This window comes from Muscardinus avellanarius (assembly GCF_963383645.1).
Source record: "Muscardinus avellanarius genome assembly, chromosome: 6".
NCBI lineage: Eukaryota > Metazoa > Chordata > Mammalia > Rodentia > Gliridae > Muscardinus > Muscardinus avellanarius.
Window position 1 is genome coordinate 6,521,982 of NC_137791.1, and position 15,625 is coordinate 6,537,606.

Here is a 15,625-nt window from a genome sequence, read left to right on the forward strand (position 1 = left end):
AACAGACTTCAGCATGACAGTTAGATGTCTGCTTATTTGGTACATAAAATAGGGCACCTGCATTTCCCATTTCTCACATTTTTTTTCTCATTTTAAGTGAATAAGAACTTGGACTAGACACTGGTGTTTTCCTTTTTTATTCCTGTTGCAAGTGACTTCTTATTTTACTCATGCCATTGCTATTGTGTTTGTGTACAAATTCCTTTTTCCATTTTCCATCTCCTCCCTGTACTGACCAGCTACTACATGGTCAGTAATGTCTTTTTGTTCTTCTAAAATCCATATATCCTGATATAAATTAAGTTTTATAAGATAATTATTATTTACACAATTCAGCTTTCTTATGTATTATATCGTCTTAGACCTAAAGATGCCTTGATAATCCAACAGATCAGATCTAAAGGAAAATAGTGCTGAAAAATAGAAGCCATTAAATATGCAAGAATTTAAAATGTAGAGTCATTTCTCCATGATAATAATACATTGTAGTATGTGTGATCTTAGAAATTACTATAATAGAGAGTTTATGAAAAAAACCCCACAAAGATCTCAAACCCAAACAGTACAAGAAGTAGACCTAAAGAAATCATAAAATCCCATCACAGTTTTAAGTACTTTAGACTCCAAATACATATGACCATGTTACAATAAATAGGTATCACAATTTATTTTGAAAATAAATATGGTTTGCTCAACATAAGTGAATATGGAGGATCACAGGATTGGGGTTATCTTGAAGGACTGGAGGAAAGGTCATCTTTATTATTCCAGAAAACTGTGTCACTGGAGTGGACACAGATGTTGATTGTACCTTCAGATAGGACTGGATGACAGGTAGTGCTACAACCTTTATCCTAATCCCCCCCAAGTACGCTGCAGAGCCTTCCTTAGAGCCGGTAACAGTGTGCGTCTGTTGGTTGTTGCCCTAGTTCTTCTCCTCTTTTTCCTCCGTTGCTGTGAATCATGGTTTCCCTCAGCTCTGCTCCTCTGGAGTGGCATGGGCTCTCCTCTTTCTCTCCAAAGGTTCAATTATTTTATCTTCTTCAACATCTAAGGCTTTCTGATGTGTATCGTGTTTGTATTGCTCTATTAAATACTTTTTTAAAATGTCAAATTAAACTTATTTTATATGGTATATTAATTACTATTATTACTGTAGCTCTAGTTACTTTTAATACTTTTGTCTTTTAGCTTTTATACTAAAGTTTTAAGTTATTTTTACACCCATATTGTAGTATTAGAGTACTCTGAACGTGACCACATAAACCTGTCCTGTAAGATGTGATAAAGGGAGTCTTTGAAGCTGAAACAAAAGGACTTTAGTTGGCTGGGTACAGTGGCACACGCCTATCACCCCAGCTACAGGGGGGCTGAGGCAGGGGAATCATGAGCTTCAGGCGACTTAGTGAGACTGTTTCAAAATAAAAATTTAAAAAGGCAGGAGATGTAGCTCAGAGGTAAAATGCTCTTCGTTGCTCCTCAGTATTTATGGATACTTTCCAGTACTGAAAAGAAAAAGAAAAAATACTATTTTTAAACTAATACTAATCCATATAAGGATCATACATATTAGTGAGTTAATGTGCCATGTTTTGACACATATATATGTTGGGTAATGCTTAATTAAATAAGGTTAGCCGGGCATGGTGTGCATACTTGTAATCCCCGCACTTGGGAGGTGGAGACAGGAGGATTGCACAGGTTCAAAGCCCCTCGCTGGCTTAAGAGAACCTGTTTCCAAATTAAAAAAAAATCTATCTATCTATCTATCTATCTATCTATCTATATACACACACATATACATATATATGTATATATGTATATATATGTATATGTGTGTGTGTGTGTGTGTGTGTGTGTGTGTGTGTGTATTTATATATGTATGTGTGTCTGGGAGTGTAGCCCAGAGATAGAAGGGCTTCCAGGAACCCCAGTACCACCAAAAAAAGAAAAAATCAGGTTAAACAGATCTACTCAGACTTTTCTAATTATTTTTATGGCGAAAATATTAAAAATAATTTTTTCTAGTATTTTGAAATATATAGTACGTAATTGTTATCTATAGTCAACCTTTTGAGCACTGGCATATTAAGTACTTTTGATAGGAAAAGTATATGACCTCATACGTATAATTCATTAATGGGTGATATATACAGATAAATAGATTAAAAGCAAATATAAGATTTGTGTTTTGTGTATCTCTGCAGCTACTATGTTCAACTGAGCAGTGTTTCTGTTCTTCACCCAGTTTATTTGAAGGAGAAAGCAGAGACATCTTAGGATAAAAATAAGTATGAACTAAGATTACTTTGTGTTTTAACGTTCCTCCCATTTATCCTTCTTGTAGTAACGAATCCAACCATTAAAAATAGTCATTGAAACAGAAAGAAAAACAGTAACACTTTCTAATGCATACATTTCCCCTAGGCTGAATGAAATCATTTATATAGGAAGTCCCTGCATCATTTAAGAATGGACTAAAATTTTCTTATTTGATTATGCATTTATCAATGCTATTTTTTCCTCACAGAAAAATGAGATAAAGCTTTATTTGGCTTAGTAGAGAAGTAAGAAAAGTAGAGACAGGGCTTTTAAAAGACAGTCTATGCCTTAATACATCCTACCTTTCCTTGTAAACTCTTGAGGAGAATGAAAAATGCAGCCCAGTCATATCTCTGGATCCACCATGGATCCATGGTCGAACTTATACTTAGAAACCTGGAGGCACCATGAAAAGGAGCAAGATGGTAACAGCAAAGGAGATTCAGGCAGCTGTGCGACCCCCAAGTTGTCATGAAGTACACCTGATGGCCCCGGGTTATCATTAACAGTATACCTGGGTATGCATGTGACCCTAGGTCATCATGAATGCATACCTGGATAGACATATGATCTTCACCTTGTCATGAAATCATACCTAGAAATCCATGGGCACATCAGAGTGGGAGACAGCGGGTCTGAGTGACTGTATGTGAGGGGTCTCAGTGTTAGATGGTGGCTCCTTCAAGCTAGGGGACATCCAGAGACACAGATATCTTAGTGGGAGCCCATTCTGAGGTAGCAACAAGACCTGAGACTCAAGGTTTTGATGTTTATATCTCAGTGGTGTTGTACAACGGCAGACGATGAGCTGCTAGGTAACTGTTGTTATTTTATCTATCAAAAACATTTTTAGTGCCAATTATGTCATAGAAACTGTTCTAGGCACTTTTTGAAAGTGCCTGGATTCACATAAGTCTTTAGATATTGTTCTAGGGACAAAGGATAAAATTTCTGTCCTGTAGCATATATTATACATATTTATTTTATATTATGTATCCCTTCTACTGAAATGTTTACTCTGAGACAGTAAGAATTTTTGACCATTCCAATTGTTTATAACAAAATTTAGCATGGAGCAGATGTCGAATAAATATTTTTGGAACAAATGAATTAGGAACAATGGGAATATAGAAATAGTATGAATTATGGAAAAATAAATATATTGCTTTTTATATCTGTATTGATCATTGGAAGATTAGCATCTGCTGCAGAGCTAAGTAATACCCACTCAATCATGAAACCATGCCTGTTTATAAAAAGTAGTGCTTAGCAGGAGAGGTGAGAAGGTGTGTGTGTGTGTGTGTGTGAGAGCAAGGGAGGACCACAGCTGGCATTTGCAGTCTTAACTTCATTACTGATCTCTGCTGCCCATTTCAGTGGTTACTTGTCACATGTGTCTATTTGGTAACTTATAAGTGCTTAGTCAAAATGAAAATATGCCACAAATAGAGAATATACACTGTATCTTAAGGGTGTAGTCCAAAAATGTAAAAGATTTTTACACTTTAAAAACATTGATTCTATGCTTAAATAATATTTTGGATATATCTACTTAAATAAGATATATCATTAATATGAATTTCTTTTTTTCCCCTATATTTGACCAGTAGGAAATGAAATATTTTTAATGGCACACTTGCTAATACCATTCGTGTTCCATAGACAAAAACATTTTCCCATCACGCATTCTAATATTGTTGCTGCAGGGACTTCCTGCTTTTGGTTTGGCTTCCTTTTGCACCAGGAACAGCATGTCTGTGTGGACATAATATCATATGGACATACTGTTCTAGTTATTTCAGAGTCCACCATTTCCTTTACTCATTTATTTTTATTTTTTTGGTACTGGAAATTGAGGCCAGGAGAATTCTACTTCTGAGCTACACCTCCAATCCTTCATATCTTTTATTTTGAGAAAGGGTCTTTTAAGTTATCGAGGACCTAGCTAAGTTCCTGAGGCTGGCCTTGAACCTGTGATATTCCTGTCTCAGCATCCCAAATACTGGAATTATAGGTGTGAGCCACAGTGCTTGGCTCAGAGTCCAACATTTTTAAATCACAGGCCAAAGAAAAAACTTAAAGAATGACTTACTCTATCTTATAATTATAAATTATATATGGTTATTTATTCTTTATTTATATTCACTCTGGTAAACATGAATTCTTTGCCACTATGGTAAAAATATAAAGCTAGCAATAAACTCACCACAAAAAGATGCTTTTTTTCATAGATGTTATTTACAAATGAAACCTCTATTTCAGAGAAAATTATTCATGGTTTGGGTAAATTATGATTAATGTAGAAAAAATATTCACTTCTTCATGGTTTTCAAAGGCAATAGTAAGAAAATAGAGGGAGGGATATAAAAACAGGACTATTGATACCATGGCAAGTATGAATATTTTCAGATCTTTAAGAAAGAGAAATATTGCTAACCATTGCAAACAGGACAGTAGCTTTCTCATTCACATGAATGGCTACACTATTATGTATCTCATGCTGTCTACCAGAACTAATAAAAAAAGATAATTTCAAGAATGACATGGGTAGAATGGACTTTAAAAAATTCTATTTAGGAGAAAGGATTTGTATTCACCTCGGTCACCTAGATAGGCAGACTGTACTAATCAAATCACTGAGATGATTACTGTAATTTCCACATCTTTGAATTTATGTACTGAAAGTAGTATAATAAGAAAAGCATATTTGGAGAGGATCATCTGGTCTAACATGTTCATTTTAGCAAAGATGAAAACTAAGAGCTAGTGAGGTTCAAACTGCAGTGATTTAATGGCACCCCAGATCAGATCAGTCCTTCAAGTTTTCCTCTTTAGAATCTCAAGGCAGGAAGAAAGTTCCAGATGTATTCTTGGAGTCTCCACTGCTTCAATGTCCAAGTCATGTTAAAAAGATCAGTTTCTAACTTAACCTAGAGCTGGGCATGGTGGCACACACTTGTAATCCCAGCATTTGGGAGGCTGAGACAGGAGAATAGAGGTTTGCAGCCAGCCTCAGCTACTTATTGAGACCTTCTGCAACTCAGTGAGACCCTGTTTCAAAATAAAGAATAAAAAATAGGGCTGGAGATGTAGCTAGGAGGTAGAAGGGCCCTGGGTTCCATCCCTAGTACCACAAAAATAAGAAGAAAGAAAGAAAGAAAGATAGATCAGTTGTTTCTTGTTCATTTTTACTTTCCCATTGGCTATCAATATGATTATTATCTATAGTTAGAAACGTTTCTGAGAATTAAAAACACACAAGCAGTAATGTCTGCACCTATTCATCGTGCCTCCTGCATAGCTCATGCCTTCATTGTGAAAAGTATGAAAACCAAGTTGATGTCACAAACATGTGATGATGTCTGCTTTTGTTTTTATTGGTACATTATAATCTCACATCATAATGTACATCATGTTGACAATGGCATGCATTCACACAGTACTTGGTGCCCCCACTTCCCTGCCTCACCATCTCCTCCTTCCCAATACTGAGTGTCCAGGCTAACAATGTTATATTCACATACTTAGTCACAGGCAGCAGTTCCATTAATGAACCCCAGCCTTCTTCCTCCCCAGCCTTCTTCTCCTCACCCTTCCTCCCTGGCTCCACTGAGGATCCCCTCCATCATCTGGGGTCCTCTGGAATCCCTAATACTCCCTAGCTTGAGCATAGTAGAGAAAACATACGTACCTTCTCTTTCTGTGCTTGGGTGATCTCACTTAACATAACGTTCTCCAGGGCTTTCCATCTTCTTACAAAAGACATAATTTTGTTTTTCTTTATTGTTGAGTAGAATTCCATTGTGTGTATTTCCCATAATTTTGTAATCCATTCATCTGTTGATTGATGTCTCGGTTGGTTCCATACTTTGGCTATTGTGAATTGTGCTGCTATGATCGTGGGTCTGCATATGTTACTGTGGTTCTCTGATTTCAACCCTTCTGGAAAGATACCCAGGAGTGGTATAGCCAGATTGTATGGTGGATGCATTATCAATTTTCTAAGAAATCTCTACACTGATCTCCATAGCAGCCTTGTATGAATATATTGTAGAACCAAATGAACATTGGATTCTGGATTGCCTTAGCAGTATTCATTTGGCTGTTTTATGTTGTCTTTATGACTAATGTATACTTTCTTTAAAATGGTAATTATTTTTATGTTGTTTCATGAATGGTTTTTAGTGTTTTTTTTAGGATACACAGTAAGCTTAGGGTGTTTGTGAGTCGTCAAAGTGACTGCTGATGACTCTTGTTCTATGTACCAATTTTTGGACTTCTTTATAACCTATTCTTTCTGATGTATTTTAACGATTAATGCATATCTATGTTTATAGCTGCACAATTTATAATTACCTAACTATGGAATCAGCTGAGATGTCCATCAACAAATGAAAGAATTACAAAATTATGGAATATACACACAATGGAATTCTACTAACCCATAAAAAAGAACAAAATTATGTCATTTGCAGGGAAATGGATGGAACTGGAGGGAAGAATACGCTAAGTGGGGTCAGTCAGTCACAAAAAGTGAAGGTTTGCATGTTCTCCCTTTTATACTGAAGTTAGGAATCGGAACACGGGAGGGACTCCAGACAAAGGAGGAGAAAGCTTAGTGGAGTGAAGGAGGGGACTAACAGAGGGAGATCGGAGGGGGAAGGCTTGAAGAAGGAAATATCTCAGTGGACATGATGTATGCACACAAACTTTCAAAGCCAATCAGTGTGCTGAGCACAGGGGTGGGGGAGAGGGAGTGGGGAGGGAAATAGGGGAGGGCTCAGGATGTATGCACGTGTGCCTGTATAACCTTGAACTTTATCATGATGTGTGATGACAGTGCACCAAAAACTAAAATTAACTTAAAACAATAAAACAAATACATTCTCAGAGGGCCTTCCTCTGATCTGGTTTCCAACATGGATTTGTATTTTTCTCCTCTGCTGGGGGGCGGGGGGGGTGTCAATGTGTTTGCTGTCATTGTCACGGGAATTAGAAGAGGAAAATAGAGGATTCTCTTGAATTTGCCTTACTTATTGCTCCTACAGTCAAATAATTTCTATTTGATTTTTTCCCCCAAGCATTCCATCTATTATGGGTGAAAGAATGTGGATACAGCATGGGAAACATGATAATTTCATGGAGAGTCCTGAGGGGTGCCCAGGTATGGGAGGGAGGGAAACTTGCCTCAGGACCTTGAGGTTTTTGTTCAGCACATGCCAGTCAGAGACTAAGATAGAAATTTTATTTAGGAAAGGTGAGGTTATACTTTCAAGAGAGAATGCTGACCCTTGGGATCTTTACAGTCCTTATTTTATAGGGAACCCTGAGAGAGGATGGCTAGGGGCACATGACAGGGATGGGGTGACATGGGGTGACTGGTTTTCTTTTTTTTTTTTTTGCGGTACTGGGGATGAACAGGGGCATTCTACCTCCTAGCTACACCCCCAGCCCTATTTTATGTTCTTTATTTTGAAACACTGAGTTGCAAAGGACCTCGCTAAGTAGCTGAGGCTGTCCTTGAACAGTAATCCTCCTGTCTCAGCCTCCCAATGCTGGGATGAAAAGCCTGAGCCACCATACCTGGCTGGTTTTCTTCTTTTGAATCTTCAGGTTCCTGTGTTTTATTGGTAGGTGCTGGGTGATGCCTAGGCCTGACCAAAGGGGGATCTTTGTTCGCTCAACATCCCATTTAGGTGTGAAAAGCCATTGTGATTAAAAAGCATAGGTCTATAAAGACCTTGGCCTAAGAAAAGGACAGACCAGATTGGTGATTATGAATTTAAGTGTGGCCTATTAAGGGCTTTCCCCTAAGAAAGAGCAGACCTTATAAGGAGAATTTAAGGATTATGAAGTTTCAGGAATTTAAAAACTGTATTTTCTTGTTCCTTTCCAGTTCATCATTTTTTCTACATAGTATTTCATCTCTCCTATCCTACCTCAATTAGTTATGTGGAGGTATAAATGTGGAAGGCACTGTAAAGAGCCATGGATGGAAATTATGATGTATTAAATAAGATGGAAATTATATAAAGTACATTTTCCTTGCAGAGGCTGATAATTACTATTTTTGTATTCATATTCTTTTTTGTAGATATTCGAGTAAGTTTCTTAGAATCAAAAATATTTGAGTTTTAAAATATCTTAATTTTTTGTGCATCAATACTTATAATTTTTATTATACAAACATACACACACAAGTAAACTTTTAAGTTGGTAAAAAAAAGTTCTGCTTATTTCAATAACTTACACCAAGACAAACCCTTGCTATTGAATATTTGTCACATACTTAATCAAAGAAGCAAAAATGAATGAAAGAGAGCCTGGAAATTTAAGCTAACACATTAAAATGTGTGATTCATATTAAGAAGTTACCACAAAGACTGAACATGCTATTTAGAAATTATTCGATGCTTTCATCCCAGAAGTAATTTACTCTTTATAAATCTGAGAGAATATTTTAATTTGCAACCAGGCCTGAACATGCCTGTTCTTAATTCACCACCCTTCCCTACAGCTAAAAGATGGGAGAAGGGGAGAATAATTTTTATGCTGTTCTTTTGTACGGAGGCAGCTTAATAACCAGGCTGAAGGTGGAGTTGTGTATCTCCATCCTGAGTTTCTATTTTACTCCTGATAGGTAAAAGTATAACAATACAGAGTTACTGATAAAAAAGAGCTTCCTAAATATTTTATCATCTTATGTGCCCATATATATGTGACATTTATAGTATATATTGTTGAAACATTTATTTTTAAAGAAAATATTTTGTAGCCTACATGCAAATTCATGCTAGGGATGGGTCTATACATATAGAGTAAAAATTGAACAACAGAGAAAATGTAAATAGATATTTCAGTAAAAATGTTTTTAGATAGTAGATAATTTTTAGATTATGGTCTATGCTGATCATTCTGGAATTCTAATGGTGACTGATTAATTCTTATGGGGATATATTTTAGATAGACTTCTACTGGGCAGTTTTACTCTGAACCCAAAATATAATATTTCTTTTCTTACTATTTATGGGAAGATGGGTAACAAGCATATCCTTGAGAAACATGGGCTGAAAAATGCAGAATGTTCAATCTAGACTTGAAAAAATTTCTAGGTCACATAGAGCAGAGGAGAAGCTACTTAAAGGTCAAAAAGTCACAGCTATTTGTGAGAGAGAAAAGAAACTAAAGTCTTCTTACAAATATAATTGATAAAGACACAGAAATAAAGCCAAGTAAGAGCAGTAAAAAACTATAAGTTATTTTAGTAATGAAGACTTTCCATCTTGTCCATCTGTGGGAAATTGCTATACTTATGGGTCCACCTCATATCCGAGGAATTTCATGAGATATGGAAGTGATTGGATCAGTCACCATTAGAATCCCAGAAGGTCAACATAAGCTGCAACCTATGAACAGGTATTGCAGATATTGTTGTTTAGCTATTTTAAATTATCTGCTATATTTCAAATAATATCTTTTGAAACATGAATTTTAAGGTGTTAAGTTCTCTGACACCACAAAATGGTGTATTAGTGAGTAAAGGCAGAACCAAGACACTGAGATGTGAAGCCAAAGTCTACGTAGAAGGGTCAAGACCAAACCCAAACCGAGAGCATGTTTTTAGCTGAACTGAGATTTTCATCAGGTCTCTGGGAATTGAGATAGAGTGGTTACTTTCTGGCCTCATGTTTTGTTACATTTAGTTTTATATAATTAATGCAAAATTTAAGTTCATAGTAAAATCTAGGTAGGTTTTTTTTTGTTTGTTTTGTTTTGTTTTTTTGTGGTACTGGGAATGGAACCCAGGGGCCTTCTACCTCCGGGCTACAATACCAGACCTATTTCATATTTTATTTGGAAACAGGGTCTCTTATGCCAGCTGAGGCCGGCTTTGAACCTGTGTGATCCTCCTATCTCAGCCTCCCAAGCGTGGGGATTACAAGCATGCGCCACCACACCCGGCATAAAATATATGTAGCTTTAATTGCACAGAGTCTCTTTACATATAGGGTAGACTAAACAATGAAGAAATGTAAATAGATATTTCAATAAAATGTTTTTTAATAGCAGATAACTTAAAGTAGCTAAATAGCAATGTCTGTAAAACCTGTTTATAGGTTACAACTTATGTTGACCACTCTAAAATTCTAATGGTGATGTGGATTCAATCACCCCCATATCCCATGAAATCCTTTAGTTATGAGGTGAACCCATAATTATAGCATTTTCCCATGGATAGACAGGCAAGTATTAGTTACTAAAGTAACATATCTTTTTAGCACCAAATCTCATTTATTATTTCCTGTAGCCTTTATGAAGCCTATCAAATATTTGACATAGAAGCCCTTATTGCAAATCTATTTGTTGAATGACAGCATCAACACAGGAAAGGACAGATAGTTGCTTGGAGACACAGGGATTTGGTATCTCTTGAAGCACAGAAGTGTTTCTAGGTTTGATACAAGAACACAGCCAGCAGATTGTAACACACTTCTCTGACCCGCTGTCATTGGGGTCATGTGATCAGGTAGGGTTTCCTAGGAGAAAATGTGTAAGACTAGAAAAGTGTCTGGTGTTAGTATCAAGGGAACTTCCTCACCGTTTTGACTTTTCTGTGATGAGCCTTCATCGAGCCATCTCCTCACCTAGGCCCTGTGTACAGAATGGAGTAAACTATATGTTCAACCAATTCATTGATTTCTCCTTACATAACGTTTTAACAGTGTTCCTCAGGATTTGGGTTTTGCTTCATGTCTGATGAATTTACTTGGCCTTTTTCAAGTTTGCCTAATGTGGACTCCTACAATGCCTCTCCTCTTTTTAAAAAATACTTTTGTGCATTGTAATTAAACACCCTAGTGAGATTCAGAATGGTATGAACATACATACACGCCATACTTGATATCTCCCCTTCTCTTTATTAACAACACAGTCTTACCCAGCAGGTCTCCATGGTTCTCATTAGATCCAAGCAAATGCTCTGGGTTATTTTTCTTTTCTTCTAAACCAATTGTTGGATATGAGGCAGCTCAAAACATGGCATATTTGCCTGACAAAATTATGTAATTCATTTTTTTCTGAGTAGATACACTACGTACAATGTACAGATCCAACGGGCACAAAAAGCATACTCTAATACACATGCATTTCTCCCATTTCTTAAACCAGTTCCTCATAATTCCCTATGAAGACACTTTGACTGAAATAAATCCCTGACATAGCTTCGTTTGTAATATTCCAGAAATTCTATTGATTATTTACCTATCTAATCTATTGATTATCTACCTATCTAATCTATCTATTGATTATCTACCTATCTAATCTATCTATTGTAACAATCCCTACATGCTAGTCTCCAACTTGCTTTTACATTAACATTATGTCTTAGAAATTCTTAGTTTGTTTTAAAGTGTCCTCCTTCTTTGAATGAACACAGAATTCTCCTGGGTAGGTAATGTTTTAACATATTTATCCCGTTTTCCATTGGTGCTCATGCATGCTGCTGGTGTGCATTAGAAATAATGGAGCATTGAATATTCTTGTATAAGAAAAAAGGGAAGGAGGAGGAGGAGGAGGAGGACAAGAAAAATGACAGCTACAGAGATTCTATATGGCCCACGAAGCCTGAAATTGTCACATTCAGTTCTTTACAGGAAAATTTGCCCACCCGTGTTTATGCTGACAGCAATTCTCCCTGTGAAACAAAATCCTGCGTGTCATACTCGGAGGCCTTTCTCTGAGACTTGCGTGAACACAGACGTGTGTGCTCTTATCACACTTGGACACTTCTTTTTTTACTTTTACTGCTGCATTTGGCAGATTTTCTTTAGATGCTGTGCTTTGACTTACAGATGTCATGTAGCTGCTTCATGTAGATAATAGATTTCTATTTCTGGTTCTCTTTATTGTATTTGCATGATTGCTTAAAAAAGAGGAGACAAACACTCCATATTAGTTCTATATTTAAAAACAAAATATTATGTTTATAAACACGAGTATGTCTTCATCTTGGAGCAGGTTACCAGGGAGATTTCAGGAATCAACACAGTGAAGTAAAATGGTAAAGAGGAGAGGAATGCAATTTATCATTACTGTGAATGAATAGTATTTTCTTTTTTTGGTACCAGAGATTGAACCCCGGGGCATTCTATCTTGGAGCTATACAGCAGCCCTTTTTAATGTTTTGTTTTGAAACAGGATGTTACTAGGTTGTAAAGAGTCTCATTAAATTGCTGAAGCTGTCTTTGAACCCGTGAGCCTTCTTTCTGGCTCAGCCTCTTAAGTACTGATTAACAGGTGTGCACCACCATGCCCCATTCCAAACAGTAAATTCTTATCATAAATAACACTCAGTGCCTTTGTCAAGAAACACCATGGAAAATCCACTAGGGTCCTGTGAAGTTGACCAATTGAATTTCACCTCATGATTTAAGCAACTAGATAAATAATTTAAAAATATGCAAAGAACTTGAATATTATAAAGATTAAGGAGACTTGCTCAGTAAGTTAGCTAACCATCATCGCAGAACCAGGTACTATGCTGGGTGGGAGTTTCTTCATGTACTTAGAAGGTCATTTATATTGAACCTGACCAAAGGCAAGCTGGAATGGCTTCAACTAGAGATGTAACTGATACAAAACGAACCAAAATGGGCAGTAAAAAAAAAAAAAACTCATATAGAAAAATATAGAGAAAAAAATGGCTTTTTAAAGTAATGAGGACAACAGGAATAGATAAGATAGTGAAACTCTCATGATCATTAAATTTTCTTCTGAGCCTCTTGACATGTAGGGAGAACAAATTAAAGCTAGATGAGTCCATTTGAAAGTGTAAATGAATAAAAAAAACAATGTGATGAAGTTCATACTGGAAGATTGTTTAAGTTGTTCTTCACACATATTAACCTACACGGTGAAGTTAAAATCCTTTAAATTTCACATTGCAGGTCTTATTTGAAATCATCCGGGCTTAGCTTAATTTTCGACATTTTGCAGTGGCAACATGTTTCCAATATAATTAAAAAGTAAGTTTGTTCTGTGTTCTCTTCCCCGCCCCTGCCCTTCTCATTTTCATCGAAGACACGAATTCTTAAAAAAAAAAAAAAAATTTGCATAGTAACATTTACTTTCTTTTCTGCTCCATGAAGGAATATAATTAAAAAGGTGAAAGGCACTGAGCTGATGGTTCATAATGCACTAATTCATAACAGTGTATTAGCATTCTGATTAAAATAAAATATCCAATGGAAGATTTCTTTCTCGCACTCCTCATTATATGTGTGGCGAGTTCTGGGATTCGGGCGATGCTGCCTCAGAAAGGCTCTCCGAGTGAACACTGCTTAGGAAGCGATTCAACGGGAGTTTTAAACAGCTGCTCACCAGCTTCATTAAGACTCATTATGAGTTGTCATGTAATGGGGAACTTATATTTTTTGATGATCTCTGCATACCAGTAAAGATAAAAGTATGTCTTAAGGCAGAACTAAAAAGAACAGAAGTTGGTACATATTAAAAATAGATTACTAAAATGCCCTAGTTAGCTGGCGTAGACCTTAAAAGCTCAGTACAATCATTCAGATTTAAAGGGAAAGATAAAAAGTGACTAAACTCACTGAGCTTTTAATACATCAACGGTTATATTTTAAGGAGAAAAAAAAATCTCCATTCTTTCCTATGAAAGGTACGTGGGGGCCCAGAGATTGATCTTCTTCTCTTATGCCGGGAATTCAGAGAGCCAGTGGGGCCCGGCCTGTGAGGGCCATCCTGGTGGCTTTTCTAATTGTTCTTTGCCTTCAAGTGTGGCCAGAGTTCCCTCCTCGCTCCACGAGGCCCACCCCGGACACCTCTCTCACACCACACAGTGTGAGCAGCGAGCTCTACTCTCAGGTGAAGTTTGAGGGTCACTGACCCAGCTACTTCTGAAGCAGCCAGAGCTCTGGGGGACACAGACAGTGGATGGGGGTGCGGGGTCATGGAGGAGCGGGGGCTAGAACTAGTATAAAGTTCTCCTAGATAGAGCAAGTCCACTGCTGTTGTTTTGTTTTACGTGTGTGTGTGTGTGTGTGTGTGTGTGTGTGTGTGTGTGTGTGTGTTACTGGGGATGGAACTCAGGGGCATTCTACCTCTGAGATACGCTCCCAGCCCTTAACTCACTGAGTTACAAAGGGCCTCACTTAGCTGAGGCTGTCCTCTAACCTCTATTCTCCTGTCTCAGCCTCCCAAATGCTGGGATTGCAAGCATGCACACCTGGCTCTTTTGTTTTACTACTAAGTTTTTAAGTTAGATTGTCAATAAGCATAGCAAACATTTTTAAAGGGTTGTCTTTATTTATACTTTATGAAGGGTAAGAAAGCACCAAGGGTCCATAAAAAAGGTGATTACTCCTCTTCCTTTAGACAGTATTGTGGGGTAGATGAAAATTCAGCCTGGGGAGTGTAGCAACACAAACCACAGTCACTCTCTTTCAGATCCAGCACATCCCACCAGCAAGCGCAGTTGCTAGGAGCACCCATGAGTGTCTTCCTACATGGTCTTCATATCACTCACCCCCTCGAGCCCTCTACCCAGTCCCACTCATCCAGGACTTCATATCCCTCTGTAAAACTGGAAAATATCAGGCAAATGGTTTTGCTTTTGTCCCACTCTTCTGTGAAGAACAGACAAGACTGTGCCTGGTGGTGCACACCTGTAATCCCAGTACTTGGGAGGCTGAGACAGGAGGATTGCAGGTCTCTTAGCCAGACCATCAGCAACTAAGTTCACTTCAAAATTATACAAAAAAATTGAGGTGTAGCTCCGAGGTAGAATGCCCCTGGGTTCAATCTTCAGTACTGTAAACAAACAAAACAATACAAAATAAAACAGGAGACAGGGCATAGCAGGTGCATTGCACATTTGCCAGTAACAACAGAAGAACAAATTGCATGACGGTTAACACAGTGCAGGGGCAAATATTCCTTCATGGCAGAGATTCTGATGTGGACATGGAAAAGGAAGAGAACGTTGGGAGCTAAGGGTGCAGTTCCATGTAGCTACCTACCGCAGAATGCTGAGGACAGGGAGCGCTGGCCCACAGAGCCTGCAGGTGCACACAGTAATGTCAGTGCACACAGCAATGTCAGAAATGTACACCGTCTCCTTTACTCAAGACTAGCATAAAAGGGAGAATGTTGACCACACGTGGACAGGAGGGTATTTCTGGGAAGAAGTGAGGTGAATAAAACAGGAGTGGGTCATGATGAAAGAATGCTTTGAGCTTGCATTATTCAAGGTACTTCCTATAAACATAAACAATACGGTCTT